We start from the raw sequence: 12,390 nt of genomic DNA on the forward strand, positions 1-12,390 counted from the left end.
AGCCAGACATATCTCCATTGTGCTTGCGATATGTTAGGCTTGTTTAAAACAAAGATTTTTTTTAAATGTATTTAAATGGTTTTCAAGAGAGGGGGTATAGCTCAGTGGTAGAGCATTTGACTGCAGATCAAGAGGTCTCCGGTTCAAATCCGGATGCCCCCTTTAGCCTGACCTAATCTGTTCTGTGGTGCATTTATACTAGCCTACTTTTCGACAAGACAGAAATATCTAAATTGTGTTTCGAGATATGGTTTTTCAGAAAGGGGGTATAGCTCAGTGGTAGAGCATTTGACTGCAGATCAAGAGGTCTCCGGCTCAAATCCGGATGCCCCCTTTGATATGTTCTCTGGTACTTTCATACTAGCCTACTTTCAGACAAGCCAGACATATCTCCATTGTGCTTGCGATATGTCAGGCTTGTTTAAAACAAAGATTTTTTTTTTATTTATTTAAATGGTTTTCAAGAAAGGGGGTATAGCTCACTGGTAGAGCATTTGACTGCAGATCAAGAGGTCTCCGGTTCAAATCCGGATGCCCCCTTTGAAATGTTCTCTGGTACTTTTATACTAAAAGAAAGGGGGTATAGCTCAGTGGTAGAGCATTTGACTGGAGATCAAGAGGTCTCCGGTTCAAATCCGGATGCCCCCTTTGACATGTTCTCTGGTTCTTTTATACTAGCCTACTTTCAGACAAGCCAGACATATCTCCATTGTGCTTGCGATATGTCAGGCTTGTTTAAAACAAAGATTTTTTTTTATTTATTTAAATGGTTTTCCAGAAAGGGGGTATAGCTCACTGGTAGAGCATTTGACTGCAGATCAAGAGTTACCCGGTTCAAATCCAGATGCCCCCTTTAGCTTGACCTAATCTGTTATGTGGTTCATTTATATCAGCCTACTTTCAGACAAGCCATACATATCTAAATTGTGTTTCATTCAAAGATTTATTTTATTATTTATTTAAGTGGCTTTTCAAAAAGGGGGTGTAGCTCAGGGGTAGAGCATTTGACTGCAGATCAAGAGGTCTCCGGTTCAAATCCGGATGCTCCCTTTGACATGTTCTCTGGTACTTTTATACTAGCCTACTTTCAGACAAGCCAGACATATCTCCACTGTGCTTGCGATATGTCAGGCTTGTTTAAAACAAAGATTTTAAAAAAAATTATTTAAATGGTTTTCAAGAAAGGGGGTATAGCTCAGGGGTAGAGCATTTGACTGCAGATCAAGAGGTCTCCGGTTCAAATCCGGATGCCCCCTTTGACATGTTCTCTGGTACATTTATACTAGCCTACTTTCAGACAAACCAGACATATGTCATTTGTGCTTGCTATATGTCGGTTTGTTAAAACAAAGATTATTTTAAATTTATTTAAAAAAAATTCAAGAAAGGGGGTATAGCTCAGTGGTAGAGCATTTGACTGCAGATCAAGAGGTCTCCGGTTCAAATCCGGATGCCCCCTTCCGCTTGAACAAATCTGTTCTGTGGTTCATTTATACCAGCCTACTTTCAGACAAGCCAGACATATCTCACTTGTCTTTCGAGATAGGATTTTCGAGAAAGGGGGTATAGCTCAGTGGTAGAGCATTTGACTGCAGATCAAGAGGTCTCCGGTTCAAATCTGGATGCCCCCTTTGACATGTTCTCTGGTACTTTTATACTAGCCTACTTTCAGACAAGCCAGACATATCTCCATTGTGCTTGCGATATGTTAGGCTTGTTTAAAACAAAGATTTTTTTTTAAATGTATTTAAATGGTTTTCAAGAAAGGGGGTATAGCTCAGTGGTAGAGCATTTGACTGCAGATCAAGAGGTCTCCGGTTCAAATCCGGATGCCCCCTTTAGCCTGACCTAATCTGTTCTGTGGTGCATTTATACTAGCCTACTTTCAGACAAGCCAGACATATCTCACTTGTCTTTCGAGATAGGATTTTCGAGAAAGGGGGTATAGCTCAGTGGTAGAGCATTTGACTGCAGATCAAGAGGTCTCCGGCTCAAATCCGGATGCCCCCTTTGACATGTTCTCTGGTACTTTCATACTAGCCTACTTTCAGACAAGCCAGACATATCTCCATTTTGCTTGCGATATGTCAGGCTTGTTTAAAACAAAGATTTTTTATTTATTTATTTAAATGGTTTTCAAGAAAGGGGGTATAGCTCACTGGTAGAGCATTTGACTGCAGATCAAGAGGTCTCCGCTTCAAATCCGGATGCCCCCTTTGAAATGTTCTCTGGTACTTTTATCCTAAAAGAAAGGGGGTATAGCTCAGTGGTAGAGCATTTGACTGCAGATCAAGAGGTCTCCAGTTCAAATCCGGATGCCCCCTTTGACATGTTCTCTGGTACTTTTATACTAGCCTACTTTCAGACAAGCCAGACATATCTCCATTGTGCTTGCGATATGTTAGGCTTGTTTAAAACAAAGATTTTTTTAAATGTATTTAAATGGTTTTCAAGAAAGGGGGTATAGCTCAGTGGTAGAGCATTTGACTGCAGATCAAGAGATCTCCGGTTCAAATCCGGATGCTCCCTTTAGCCTGACCTAATCTGTTCTGTGGTGCATTTATACTAGCCTACTTTTCGACAAGACAGAAATATCTAAATTGTGTTTCGAGATATGATTTTCCAGAAAGGGGGTATAGCTCAGTGGTAGAGCATTTGACTGCAGATCAAGAGGTCTCCGGCTCAAATCCGGATGCCGCCTTTGACATGTTCTCTGGTACTTTCATGCTAGCCTACTTTCAGACAAAACAGACATATCTCTATTGTGCTTGCGATATGTCAGGCTTGTTTAAAACAAAGATTTTTTATTTATTTATTTAAATGGTTTTCAAGAAAGGGGGTATAGCTCACTGGTAGAGCATTTGACTGCAGATCAAGAGGTCTCCGGTTCAAATCCGGATGCCCCCTTTGACATGTTCTCTGGTACTTTTATACTAAAAGAAAGGGGGTATAGCTCAGTGGTAGAGCATTTGACTGCAGATCAAGAGGTCTCCGTTCAAATCCGGATGCCCCTTTGACATGTTCTCTGGTACTTTTATACTAGCCTACTTTCAGACAAGCCATACATATCTAAATTGTGTTTCATTCAAAGATTTATTTAATTATTTATGTAAGTGGCTTTGCAGAAAGGGGGTATAGCTCAGGGGTAGAGCATTTGACTGCAGATCAAGAGGTCTCCGTTCAAATCCGGATGTCCCCTTTGACATGTTCTCTGCTGCTTTTATACTAGCCTACTTTCAGACAAACCAGACATATGTCATTTGTGCTTGCTATATGTCAGGCTTGTTTAAAACAAAGATTTTATAATTTATTTAAATAGTTTAAAAGGAAGGGGGTATAGCTCAGTGGTAGAGCATTTGACTGCAGATCAGGAGGTCTCCGATTCAAATCCGGATGCCCCCTTTGACATGTTCTCTGGTACTTTTATACTAGCCTACTTTCAGACAAGCCAGACATATCTTAATTGTGCTTGCGATATGTCAGGCTTGTTTAAAACAAAGGTATTTTTATCTTTATTTAAATGGTTTTCCAGAAAGGGGGTATAGCTCAGTGGTAGAGCATTTGACTGCAGATCAAGAGGTCTCCGGTTCAAATCCAGATGCCCCCTTCCGCTTGAACAAATCTGTTCTGTGGTTCATTTATACCAGCCTACTTTCAGACAAGCCAGACATATCTCACTTGTCTTTCGAGATAGGATTTTCGAGAAAGGGGGTATAGCTCAGTGGTAGAGCATTTGACTGCAGATCAAGAGGTCTCCGGTTCAAATCCGGATGCCCCCTTTGACATGTTCTCTGGTACTTTTATACTTGCCTACTTTCAGACAAGCCAGACATATCTCCATTGTGCTTGCGATATGTTAGGCTTGTTTAAAACAAAGATTTTTTTTAAATGTATTTAAATGGTTTTCAAGAGAGGGGGTATAGCTCAGTGGTAGAGCATTTGACTGCAGATCAAGAGGTCTCCGGTTCAAATCCGGATGCTCCCTTTGACATGTTCTCTGGTACTTTTATACTAGCCTACTTTCAGACAAGCCAGACATATCTCCACTGTGCTTGCGATATGTCAGGCTTGTTTAAAACAAAGATTTTAAAAAAAATTATTTAAATGCTTTTCAAGAAAGGGGGTATAGCTCAGGGGTAGAGCATTTGACTGCAGATCAAGAGGTCTCCGGTTCAAATCCGGATGCCCCCTTTGACATGTTCTCTGGTACATTTATACTAGCCTACTTTCAGACAAACCAGACATATGTCATTTGTGCTTGCTATATGTCGGTTTGTTAAAACAAAGATTATTTTAAATTTATTTAAAAAAAATTCAAGAAAGGGGGTATAGCTCAGTGGTAGAGCATTTGACTGCAGATCAAGAGGTCTCCGGTTCAAATCCGGATGCCCCCTTCCGCTTGAACAAATCTGTTCTGTGGTTCATTTATACCAGCCTACTTTCAGACAAGCCAGACATATCTCACTTGTCTTTCGAGATAGGATTTTCGAGAAAGGGGGTATAGCTCAGTGGTAGAGCATTTGACTGCAGATCAAGAGGTCTCCGGTTCAAATCTGGATGCCCCCTTTGACATGTTCTCTGGTACTTTTATACTAGCCTACTTTCAGACAAGCCAGACATATCTCCATTGTGCTTGCGATATGTTAGGCTTGTTTAAAACAAAGATTTTTTTTTAAATGTATTTAAATGGTTTTCAAGAAAGGGGGTATAGCTCAGTGGTAGAGCATTTGACTGCAGATCAAGAGGTCTCCGGTTCAAATCCAGATGCCCCCTTTAGCCTGACCTAATCTGTTCTGTGGTGCATTTATACTAGCCTACTTTCAGACAAGCCAGACATATCTCACTTGTCTTTCGAGATAGGATTTTCGAGAAAGGGGGTATAGCTCAGTGGTAGAGCATTTGACTGCAGATCAAGAGGTCTCCGGCTCAAATCCGGATGCCCCCTTTGACATGTTCTCTGGTACTTTCATACTAGCCTACTTTCAGACAAGCCAGACATATCTCCATTTTGCTTGCGATATGTCAGGCTTGTTTAAAACAAAGATTTTTTATTTATTTATTTAAATGGTTTTCAAGAAAGGGGGTATAGCTCACTGGTAGAGCATTTGACTGCAGATCAAGAGGTCTCCGCTTCAAATCCGGATGCCCCCTTTGAAATGTTCTCTGGTACTTTTATCCTAAAAGAAAGGGGGTATAGCTCAGTGGTAGAGCATTTGACTGCAGATCAAGAGGTCTCCAGTTCAAATCCGGATGCCCCCTTTGACATGTTCTCTGGTACTTTTATACTAGCCTACTTTCAGACAAGCCAGACATATCTCCATTGTGCTTGCGATATGTTAGGCTTGTTTAAAACAAAGATTTTTTTAAATGTATTTAAATGGTTTTCAAGAAAGGGGGTATAGCTCAGTGGTAGAGCATTTGACTGCAGATCAAGAGATCTCCGGTTCAAATCCGGATGCTCCCTTTAGCCTGACCTAATCTGTTCTGTGGTGCATTTATACTAGCCTACTTTTCGACAAGACAGAAATATCTAAATTGTGTTTCGAGATATGATTTTCCAGAAAGGGGGTATAGCTCAGTGGTAGAGCATTTGACTGCAGATCAAGAGGTCTCCGGCTCAAATCCGGATGCCGCCTTTGACATGTTCTCTGGTACTTTCATGCTAGCCTACTTTCAGACAAAACAGACATATCTCTATTGTGCTTGCGATATGTCAGGCTTGTTTAAAACAAAGATTTTTTATTTATTTATTTAAATGGTTTTCAAGAAAGGGGGTATAGCTCACTGGTAGAGCATTTGACTGCAGATCAAGAGGTCTCCGGTTCAAATCCGGATGCCCCCTTTGACATGTTCTCTGGTACTTTTATACTAAAAGAAAGGGGGTATAGCTCAGTGGTAGAGCATTTGACTGCAGATCAAGAGGTCTCCGTTCAAATCCGGATGCCCCTTTGACATGTTCTCTGGTACTTTTATACTAGCCTACTTTCAGACAAGCCATACATATCTAAATTGTGTTTCATTCAAAGATTTATTTAATTATTTATGTAAGTGGCTTTGCAGAAAGGGGGTATAGCTCAGGGGTAGAGCATTTGACTGCAGATCAAGAGGTCTCCGTTCAAATCCGGATGTCCCCTTTGACATGTTCTCTGCTGCTTTTATACTAGCCTACTTTCAGACAAACCAGACATATGTCATTTGTGCTTGCTATATGTCAGGCTTGTTTAAAACAAAGATTTTATAATTTATTTAAATAGTTTAAAAGGAAGGGGGTATAGCTCAGTGGTAGAGCATTTGACTGCAGATCAGGAGGTCTCCGATTCAAATCCGGATGCCCCCTTTGACATGTTCTCTGGTACTTTTATACTAGCCTACTTTCAGACAAGCCAGACATATCTTAATTGTGCTTGCGATATGTCAGGCTTGTTTAAAACAAAGGTATTTTTATTTTTATTTAAATGGTTTTCCAGAAAGGGGGTATAGCTCAGTGGTAGAGCATTTGACTGCAGATCAAGAGGTCTCCGGTTCAAATCCAGATGCCCCCTTCCGCTTGAACAAATCTGTTCTGTGGTTCATTTATACCAGCCTACTTTCAGACAAGCCAGACATATCTCACTTGTCTTTCGAGATAGGATTTTCGAGAAAGGGGGTATAGCTCAGTGGTAGAGCATTTGACTGCAGATCAAGAGGTCTCCGGTTCAAATCCGGATGCCCCCTTTGACATGTTCTCTGGTACTTTTATACTTGCCTACTTTCAGACAAGCCAGACATATCTCCATTGTGCTTGCGATATGTTAGGCTTGTTTAAAACAAAGATTTTTTTTAAATGTATTTAAATGGTTTTCAAGAGAGGGGGTATAGCTCAGTGGTAGAGCATTTGACTGCAGATCAAGAGGTCTCCGGTTCAAATCCGGATGCCCCCTTTAGCCTGACCTAATCTGTTCTGTGGTGCATTTATACTAGCCTACTTTTCGACAAGACAGAAATATCTAAATTGTGTTTCGAGATATGGTTTTTCAGAAAGGGGGTATAGCTCAGTGGTAGAGCATTTGACTGCAGATCAAGAGGTCTCCGGCTCAAATCCAGATGCCCCCTTTGATATGTTCTCTGGTACTTTCATACTAGCCTACTTTCAGACAAGCCAGACATATCTCCATTGTGCTTGCGATATGTCAGGCTTGTTTAAAACAAAGATTTTTTATTTATTTATTTAAATGGTTTTCAAGAAAGGGGGTATAGCTCACTGGTAGAGCATTTGACTGCAGATCAAGAGGTCTCCGGTTCAAATCCGGATGCCCCCTTTGAAATGTTCTCTGGTACTTTTATACTAAAAGAAAGGGGGTATAGCTCAGTGGTAGAGCATTTGACTGCAGATCAAGAGGTCTCCGGTTCAAATCCGGATGCCCCCTTTGACATGTTCTCTGGTTCTTTTATACTAGCCTACTTTCAGACAAGCCAGACATATCTCCATTGTGCTTGCGATATGTCAGGCTTGTTTAAAACAAAGATTTTTTTTTATTTATTTAAATGGTTTTCAAGAAAGGGGGTATAGCTCACTGGTAGAGCATTTGACTGCAGATCAAGAGGTCTCCGGTTCAAATCCGGATGCCCCCTTTGAAATGTTCTCTGGTACTTTTATACTAAAAGAAAGGGGGTATAGCTCAGTGGTAGAGCATTTGACTGCAGATCAAGAGTTACCCGGTTCAAATCCAGATGCCCCCTTTAGCTTGACCTAATCTGTTATGTGGTTCATTTATATCAGCCTACTTTCAGACAAGCCATACATATCTAAATTGTGTTTCATTCAAAGATTTATTTTATTATTTATTTAAGTGGCTTTTCAAAAAGGGGGTGTAGCTCAGGGGTAGAGCATTTGACTGCAGATCAAGAGGTCTCCGCTTCAAATCCGGATGCCCCCTTTGAAATGTTCTCTGGTACTTTTATCCTAAAAGAAAGGGGGTATAGCTCAGTGGTAGAGCATTTGACTGCAGATCAAGAGGTCTCCAGTTCAAATCCGGATGCCCCCTTTGACATGTTCTCTGGTACTTTTATACTAGCCTACTTTCAGACAAGCCAGACATATCTCCATTGTGCTTGCGATATGTTAGGCTTGTTTAAAACAAAGATTTTTTTAAATGTATTTAAATGGTTTTCAAGAAAGGGGGTATAGCTCAGTGGTAGAGCATTTGACTGCAGATCAAGAGATCTCCGGTTCAAATCCGGATGCTCCCTTTAGCCTGACCTAATCTGTTCTGTGGTGCATTTATACTAGCCTACTTTTCGACAAGACAGAAATATCTAAATTGTGTTTCGAGATATGATTTTCCAGAAAGGGGGTATAGCTCAGTGGTAGAGCATTTGACTGCAGATCAAGAGGTCTCCGGCTCAAATCCGGATGCCGCCTTTGACATGTTCTCTGGTACTTTCATGCTAGCCTACTTTCAGACAAAACAGACATATCTCTATTGTGCTTGCGATATGTCAGGCTTGTTTAAAACAAAGATTTTTTATTTATTTATTTAAATGGTTTTCAAGAAAGGGGGTATAGCTCACTGGTAGAGCATTTGACTGCAGATCAAGAGGTCTCCGGTTCAAATCCGGATGCCCCCTTTGACATGTTCTCTGGTACTTTTATACTAAAAGAAAGGGGGTATAGCTCAGTGGTAGAGCATTTGACTGCAGATCAAGAGGTCTCCGTTCAAATCCGGATGCCCCCTTTGACATGTTCTCTGCTGCTTTTATACTAGCCTACTTTCAGACAAACCAGACATATGTCATTTGTGCTTGCTATATGTCAGGCTTGTTTAAAACAAAGATTTTATAATTTATTTAAATAGTTTAAAAGGAAGGGGGTATAGCTCAGTGGTAGAGCATTTGACTGCAGATCAAGAGGTCTCCGATTCAAATCCGGATGCCCCCTTTGACATGTTCTCTGGTACTTTTATACTAGCCTACTTTCAGACAAGCCAGACATATCTTAATTGTGCTTGCGATATGTCAGGCTTGTTTAAAACAAAGGTATTTTTATTTTTATTTAAATGGTTTTCCAGAAAGGGGGTATAGCTCAGTGGTAGAGCATTTGACTGCAGATCAAGAGGTCTCCGGTTCAAATCCGGATGCCCCCTTCCGCTTGAACAAATCTGTTCTGTGGTTCATTTATACCAGCCTACTTTCAGACAAGCCAGACATATCTCACTTGTCTTTCGAGATAGGATTTTCGAGAAAGGGGGTATAGCTCAGTGGTAGAGCATTTGACTGCAGATCAAGAGGTCTCCGGCTCAAATCCGGATGCCCCCTTTGATATGTTCTCTGGTACTTTCATACTAGCCTACTTTCAGACAAGCCAGACATATCTCCATTGTGCTTGCGATATGTCAGGCTTGTTTAAAACAAAGATTTTTTTTTTATTTATTTAAATGGTTTTCAAGAAAGGGGGTATAGCTCACTGGTAGAGCATTTGACTGCAGATCAAGAGGTCTCCGGTTCAAATCCGGATGCCCCCTTTGAAATGTTCTCTGGTACTTTTATACTAAAAGAAAGGGGGTATAGCTCAGTGGTAGAGCATTTGACTGCAGATCAAGAGGTCTCCGGTTCAAATCCGGATGCCCCCTTTGACATGTTCTCTGGTTCTTTTATACTAGCCTACTTTCAGACAAGCCAGACATATCTCCATTGTGCTTGCGATATGTCAGGCTTGTTTAAAACAAAGATTTTTTTTTTATTTATTTAAATGGTTTTCAAGAAAGGGGGTATAGCTCACTGGTAGAGCATTTGACTGCAGATCAAGAGGTCTCCGGTTCAAATCCGGATGCCCCCTTTGAAATGTTCTCTGGTACTTTTATACTAAAAGAAAGGGGGTATAGCTCAGTGGTAGAGCATTTGACTGCAGATCAAGAGTTACCCGGTTCAAATCCAGATGCCCCCTTTAGCTTGACCTAATCTGTTATGTGGTTCATTTATATCAGCCTACTTTCAGACAAGCCATACATATCTAAATTGTGTTTCATTCAAAGATTTATTTTATTATTTATTTAAGTGGCTTTTCAAAAAGGGGGTGTAGCTCAGGGGTAGAGCATTTGACTGCAGATCAAGAGGTCTCCGGTTCAAATCCGGATGCTCCCTTTGACATGTTCTCTGGTACTTTTATACTAGCCTACTTTCAGACAAGCCAGACATATCTCCACTGTGCTTGCGATATGTCAGGCTTGTTTAAAACAAAGATTTTTAAAAAATTTATTTAAATGGTTTTCAAGAAAGGGGGTATAGCTCAGGGGTAGAGCATTTGACTGCAGATCAAGAGGTCTCCGGTTCAAATCCGGATGCCCCCTTTGACATGTTCTCTGGTACATTTATACTAGCCTACTTTCAGACAAACCAGACATATGTCATTTGTGCTTGCTATATGTCGGTTTGTTTAAAACAAAGATTATTTTAAATTTATTTAAAAAAAATTCAAGAAAGGGGGTATAGCTCAGTGGTAGAGCATTTGACTGCAGATCAAGAGGTCTCCGGTTCAAATCCGGATGCCCCCTTCCGCTTGAACAAATCTGTTCTGTGGTTCATTTATACCAGCCTACTTTCAGACAAGCCAGACATATCTCACTTGTCTTTCGAGATAGGATTTTCGAGAAAGGGGGTATAGCTCAGTGGTAGAGCATTTGACTGCAGATCAAGAGGTCTCCGGTTCAAATCTGGATGCCCCCTTTGACATGTTCTCTGGTACTTTTATACTAGCCTACTTTCAGACAAGCCAGACATATCTCCATTGTGCTTGCGATATGTTAGGCTTGTTTAAAACAAAGATTTTTTTTTAAATGTATTTAAATGGTTTTCAAGAAAGGGGGTATAGCTCAGTGGTAGAGCATTTGACTGCAGATCACGAGGTCTCCGGTTCAAATCCGGATGCCCCCTTTAGCCTGACCTAATCTGTTCTGTGGTGCATTTATACTAGCCTACTTTTCGACAAGACAGAAATATCTAAATTTTGTTTTGAGATATGGTTTTTCAGAAAGGGGGTATAGCTCAGTGGTAGAGCATTTGACTGCAGATCAAGAGGTCTCCGGCTCAAATCCGGATGCCCCCTTTGACATGTTCTCTGGTACTTTCATACTAGCCTACTTTCAGACAAGCCAGACATATCTCCATTTTGCTTGCGATATGTCAGGCTTGTTTAAAACAAAGATTTTTTATTTATTTATTTAAATGGTTTTCAAGAAAGGGGGTATAGCTCACTGGTAGAGCATTTGACTGCAGATCAAGAGGTCTCCGCTTCAAATCCGGATGCCCCCTTTGAAATGTTCTCTGGTACTTTTATCCTAAAAGAAAGGGGGTATAGCTCAGTGGTAGAGCATTTGACTGCAGATCAAGAGGTCTCCAGTTCAAATCCGGATGCCCCCTTTGACATGTTCTCTGGTACTTTTATACTAGCCTACTTTCAGACAAGCCAGACATATCTCCATTGTGCTTGCGATATGTTAGGCTTGTTTAAAACAAAGATTTTTTTAAATGTATTTAAATGGTTTTCAAGAAAGGGGGTATAGCTCAGTGGTAGAGCATTTGACTGCAGATCAAGAGATCTCCGGTTCAAATCCGGATGCTCCCTTTAGCCTGACCTAATCTGTTCTGTGGTGCATTTATACTAGCCTACTTTTCGACAAGACAGAAATATCTAAATTGTGTTTCGAGATATGATTTTCCAGAAAGGGGGTATAGCTCAGTGGTAGAGCATTTGACTGCAGATCAAGAGGTCTCCGGCTCAAATCCGGATGCCGCCTTTGACATGTTCTCTGGTACTTTCATGCTAGCCTACTTTCAGACAAAACAGACATATCTCTATTGTGCTTGCGATATGTCAGGCTTGTTTAAAACAAAGATTTTTTATTTATTTATTTAAATGGTTTTCAAGAAAGGGGGTATAGCTCACTGGTAGAGCATTTGACTGCAGATCAAGAGGTCTCCGGTTCAAATCCGGATGCCCCCTTTGACATGTTCTCTGGTACTTTTATACTAAAAGAAAGGGGGTATAGCTCAGTGGTAGAGCATTTGACTGCAGATCAAGAGGTCTCCGTTCAAATCCGGATGCCCCCTTTGACATGTTCTCTGGTACTTTTATACTAGCCTACTTTCAGACAAGCCATACATATCTAAATTGTGTTTCATTCAAAGATTTATTTAATTATTTATGTAAGTGGCTTTGCAGAAAGGGGGTATAGCTCAGGGGTAGAGCATTTGACTGCAGATCAAGAGGTCTCCGTTCAAATCCGGATGCCCCCTTTGACATGTTCTCTGCTGCTTTTATACTAGCCTACTTTCAGACAAACCAGACATATGTCATTTGTGCTTGCTATATGTCAGGCTTGTTTAAAACAAAGATTTTATAATTTATTTAAATAG

The 12,390-nt window shown here is 40.6% G+C and overlaps 40 non-coding genes across 40 annotated transcripts; all 40 read left to right on the plus strand.

Annotated features, from left to right (window-relative positions):
• The first annotated feature begins 90 nt into the window (after positions 1-90).
• On the plus strand, positions 91-162 carry trnac-gca (transfer RNA cysteine (anticodon GCA)). The gene has a single exon. It is a non-coding gene; the product is annotated as a tRNA-Cys (tRNA).
• Positions 163-262: 100 nt separating this feature from the next.
• On the plus strand, positions 263-334 carry trnac-gca (transfer RNA cysteine (anticodon GCA)). The gene has a single exon. It is a non-coding gene; the product is annotated as a tRNA-Cys (tRNA).
• Positions 335-576: 242 nt separating this feature from the next.
• On the plus strand, positions 577-648 carry trnas-gga (transfer RNA serine (anticodon GGA)). Its single transcript has one exon. It is a non-coding gene; the product is annotated as a tRNA-Ser (tRNA).
• A 536-nt stretch (positions 649-1,184) lies between these two features.
• trnac-gca (transfer RNA cysteine (anticodon GCA)) lies at positions 1,185-1,256 on the plus strand. Its single transcript has one exon. It is a non-coding gene; the product is annotated as a tRNA-Cys (tRNA).
• Positions 1,257-1,387: 131 nt separating this feature from the next.
• trnac-gca (transfer RNA cysteine (anticodon GCA)) lies at positions 1,388-1,459 on the plus strand. The gene has a single exon. It is a non-coding gene; the product is annotated as a tRNA-Cys (tRNA).
• A 100-nt stretch (positions 1,460-1,559) lies between these two features.
• On the plus strand, positions 1,560-1,631 carry trnac-gca (transfer RNA cysteine (anticodon GCA)). Its single transcript has one exon. It is a non-coding gene; the product is annotated as a tRNA-Cys (tRNA).
• Positions 1,632-1,766: 135 nt separating this feature from the next.
• On the plus strand, positions 1,767-1,838 carry trnac-gca (transfer RNA cysteine (anticodon GCA)). Its single transcript has one exon. It is a non-coding gene; the product is annotated as a tRNA-Cys (tRNA).
• A 100-nt stretch (positions 1,839-1,938) lies between these two features.
• On the plus strand, positions 1,939-2,010 carry trnac-gca (transfer RNA cysteine (anticodon GCA)). Its single transcript has one exon. It is a non-coding gene; the product is annotated as a tRNA-Cys (tRNA).
• A 242-nt stretch (positions 2,011-2,252) lies between these two features.
• Positions 2,253-2,324, plus strand: trnac-gca (transfer RNA cysteine (anticodon GCA)). Its single transcript has one exon. It is a non-coding gene; the product is annotated as a tRNA-Cys (tRNA).
• A 133-nt stretch (positions 2,325-2,457) lies between these two features.
• On the plus strand, positions 2,458-2,529 carry trnac-gca (transfer RNA cysteine (anticodon GCA)). The gene has a single exon. It is a non-coding gene; the product is annotated as a tRNA-Cys (tRNA).
• A 1,006-nt stretch (positions 2,530-3,535) lies between these two features.
• On the plus strand, positions 3,536-3,607 carry trnac-gca (transfer RNA cysteine (anticodon GCA)). Its single transcript has one exon. It is a non-coding gene; the product is annotated as a tRNA-Cys (tRNA).
• A 100-nt stretch (positions 3,608-3,707) lies between these two features.
• Positions 3,708-3,779, plus strand: trnac-gca (transfer RNA cysteine (anticodon GCA)). Its single transcript has one exon. It is a non-coding gene; the product is annotated as a tRNA-Cys (tRNA).
• A 134-nt stretch (positions 3,780-3,913) lies between these two features.
• Positions 3,914-3,985, plus strand: trnac-gca (transfer RNA cysteine (anticodon GCA)). The gene has a single exon. It is a non-coding gene; the product is annotated as a tRNA-Cys (tRNA).
• Positions 3,986-4,119: 134 nt separating this feature from the next.
• Positions 4,120-4,191, plus strand: trnac-gca (transfer RNA cysteine (anticodon GCA)). The gene has a single exon. It is a non-coding gene; the product is annotated as a tRNA-Cys (tRNA).
• A 131-nt stretch (positions 4,192-4,322) lies between these two features.
• Positions 4,323-4,394, plus strand: trnac-gca (transfer RNA cysteine (anticodon GCA)). The gene has a single exon. It is a non-coding gene; the product is annotated as a tRNA-Cys (tRNA).
• Positions 4,395-4,494: 100 nt separating this feature from the next.
• Positions 4,495-4,566, plus strand: trnac-gca (transfer RNA cysteine (anticodon GCA)). Its single transcript has one exon. It is a non-coding gene; the product is annotated as a tRNA-Cys (tRNA).
• Positions 4,567-4,701: 135 nt separating this feature from the next.
• trnac-gca (transfer RNA cysteine (anticodon GCA)) lies at positions 4,702-4,773 on the plus strand. Its single transcript has one exon. It is a non-coding gene; the product is annotated as a tRNA-Cys (tRNA).
• A 100-nt stretch (positions 4,774-4,873) lies between these two features.
• trnac-gca (transfer RNA cysteine (anticodon GCA)) lies at positions 4,874-4,945 on the plus strand. Its single transcript has one exon. It is a non-coding gene; the product is annotated as a tRNA-Cys (tRNA).
• Positions 4,946-5,187: 242 nt separating this feature from the next.
• On the plus strand, positions 5,188-5,259 carry trnac-gca (transfer RNA cysteine (anticodon GCA)). The gene has a single exon. It is a non-coding gene; the product is annotated as a tRNA-Cys (tRNA).
• Positions 5,260-5,392: 133 nt separating this feature from the next.
• trnac-gca (transfer RNA cysteine (anticodon GCA)) lies at positions 5,393-5,464 on the plus strand. Its single transcript has one exon. It is a non-coding gene; the product is annotated as a tRNA-Cys (tRNA).
• A 1,006-nt stretch (positions 5,465-6,470) lies between these two features.
• On the plus strand, positions 6,471-6,542 carry trnac-gca (transfer RNA cysteine (anticodon GCA)). The gene has a single exon. It is a non-coding gene; the product is annotated as a tRNA-Cys (tRNA).
• Positions 6,543-6,642: 100 nt separating this feature from the next.
• Positions 6,643-6,714, plus strand: trnac-gca (transfer RNA cysteine (anticodon GCA)). The gene has a single exon. It is a non-coding gene; the product is annotated as a tRNA-Cys (tRNA).
• Positions 6,715-6,848: 134 nt separating this feature from the next.
• trnac-gca (transfer RNA cysteine (anticodon GCA)) lies at positions 6,849-6,920 on the plus strand. Its single transcript has one exon. It is a non-coding gene; the product is annotated as a tRNA-Cys (tRNA).
• Positions 6,921-7,334: 414 nt separating this feature from the next.
• On the plus strand, positions 7,335-7,406 carry trnac-gca (transfer RNA cysteine (anticodon GCA)). The gene has a single exon. It is a non-coding gene; the product is annotated as a tRNA-Cys (tRNA).
• A 546-nt stretch (positions 7,407-7,952) lies between these two features.
• On the plus strand, positions 7,953-8,024 carry trnac-gca (transfer RNA cysteine (anticodon GCA)). The gene has a single exon. It is a non-coding gene; the product is annotated as a tRNA-Cys (tRNA).
• A 133-nt stretch (positions 8,025-8,157) lies between these two features.
• Positions 8,158-8,229, plus strand: trnac-gca (transfer RNA cysteine (anticodon GCA)). Its single transcript has one exon. It is a non-coding gene; the product is annotated as a tRNA-Cys (tRNA).
• Positions 8,230-8,535: 306 nt separating this feature from the next.
• Positions 8,536-8,607, plus strand: trnac-gca (transfer RNA cysteine (anticodon GCA)). Its single transcript has one exon. It is a non-coding gene; the product is annotated as a tRNA-Cys (tRNA).
• Positions 8,608-9,050: 443 nt separating this feature from the next.
• On the plus strand, positions 9,051-9,122 carry trnac-gca (transfer RNA cysteine (anticodon GCA)). Its single transcript has one exon. It is a non-coding gene; the product is annotated as a tRNA-Cys (tRNA).
• Positions 9,123-9,222: 100 nt separating this feature from the next.
• On the plus strand, positions 9,223-9,294 carry trnac-gca (transfer RNA cysteine (anticodon GCA)). The gene has a single exon. It is a non-coding gene; the product is annotated as a tRNA-Cys (tRNA).
• Positions 9,295-9,428: 134 nt separating this feature from the next.
• On the plus strand, positions 9,429-9,500 carry trnac-gca (transfer RNA cysteine (anticodon GCA)). The gene has a single exon. It is a non-coding gene; the product is annotated as a tRNA-Cys (tRNA).
• Positions 9,501-9,536: 36 nt separating this feature from the next.
• trnac-gca (transfer RNA cysteine (anticodon GCA)) lies at positions 9,537-9,608 on the plus strand. Its single transcript has one exon. It is a non-coding gene; the product is annotated as a tRNA-Cys (tRNA).
• Positions 9,609-9,742: 134 nt separating this feature from the next.
• Positions 9,743-9,814, plus strand: trnac-gca (transfer RNA cysteine (anticodon GCA)). The gene has a single exon. It is a non-coding gene; the product is annotated as a tRNA-Cys (tRNA).
• A 439-nt stretch (positions 9,815-10,253) lies between these two features.
• trnac-gca (transfer RNA cysteine (anticodon GCA)) lies at positions 10,254-10,325 on the plus strand. The gene has a single exon. It is a non-coding gene; the product is annotated as a tRNA-Cys (tRNA).
• A 132-nt stretch (positions 10,326-10,457) lies between these two features.
• trnac-gca (transfer RNA cysteine (anticodon GCA)) lies at positions 10,458-10,529 on the plus strand. Its single transcript has one exon. It is a non-coding gene; the product is annotated as a tRNA-Cys (tRNA).
• A 100-nt stretch (positions 10,530-10,629) lies between these two features.
• On the plus strand, positions 10,630-10,701 carry trnac-gca (transfer RNA cysteine (anticodon GCA)). Its single transcript has one exon. It is a non-coding gene; the product is annotated as a tRNA-Cys (tRNA).
• A 135-nt stretch (positions 10,702-10,836) lies between these two features.
• trnac-gca (transfer RNA cysteine (anticodon GCA)) lies at positions 10,837-10,908 on the plus strand. The gene has a single exon. It is a non-coding gene; the product is annotated as a tRNA-Cys (tRNA).
• Positions 10,909-11,008: 100 nt separating this feature from the next.
• trnac-gca (transfer RNA cysteine (anticodon GCA)) lies at positions 11,009-11,080 on the plus strand. Its single transcript has one exon. It is a non-coding gene; the product is annotated as a tRNA-Cys (tRNA).
• A 242-nt stretch (positions 11,081-11,322) lies between these two features.
• Positions 11,323-11,394, plus strand: trnac-gca (transfer RNA cysteine (anticodon GCA)). Its single transcript has one exon. It is a non-coding gene; the product is annotated as a tRNA-Cys (tRNA).
• A 133-nt stretch (positions 11,395-11,527) lies between these two features.
• On the plus strand, positions 11,528-11,599 carry trnac-gca (transfer RNA cysteine (anticodon GCA)). Its single transcript has one exon. It is a non-coding gene; the product is annotated as a tRNA-Cys (tRNA).
• A 306-nt stretch (positions 11,600-11,905) lies between these two features.
• trnac-gca (transfer RNA cysteine (anticodon GCA)) lies at positions 11,906-11,977 on the plus strand. The gene has a single exon. It is a non-coding gene; the product is annotated as a tRNA-Cys (tRNA).
• The last annotated feature ends 413 nt before the right edge of the window (positions 11,978-12,390 follow it).

Source organism: Pseudorasbora parva, chromosome 22 (genome assembly GCF_024679245.1).
Source record: "Pseudorasbora parva isolate DD20220531a chromosome 22, ASM2467924v1, whole genome shotgun sequence".
Lineage (NCBI taxonomy): Eukaryota > Metazoa > Chordata > Actinopteri > Cypriniformes > Gobionidae > Pseudorasbora > Pseudorasbora parva.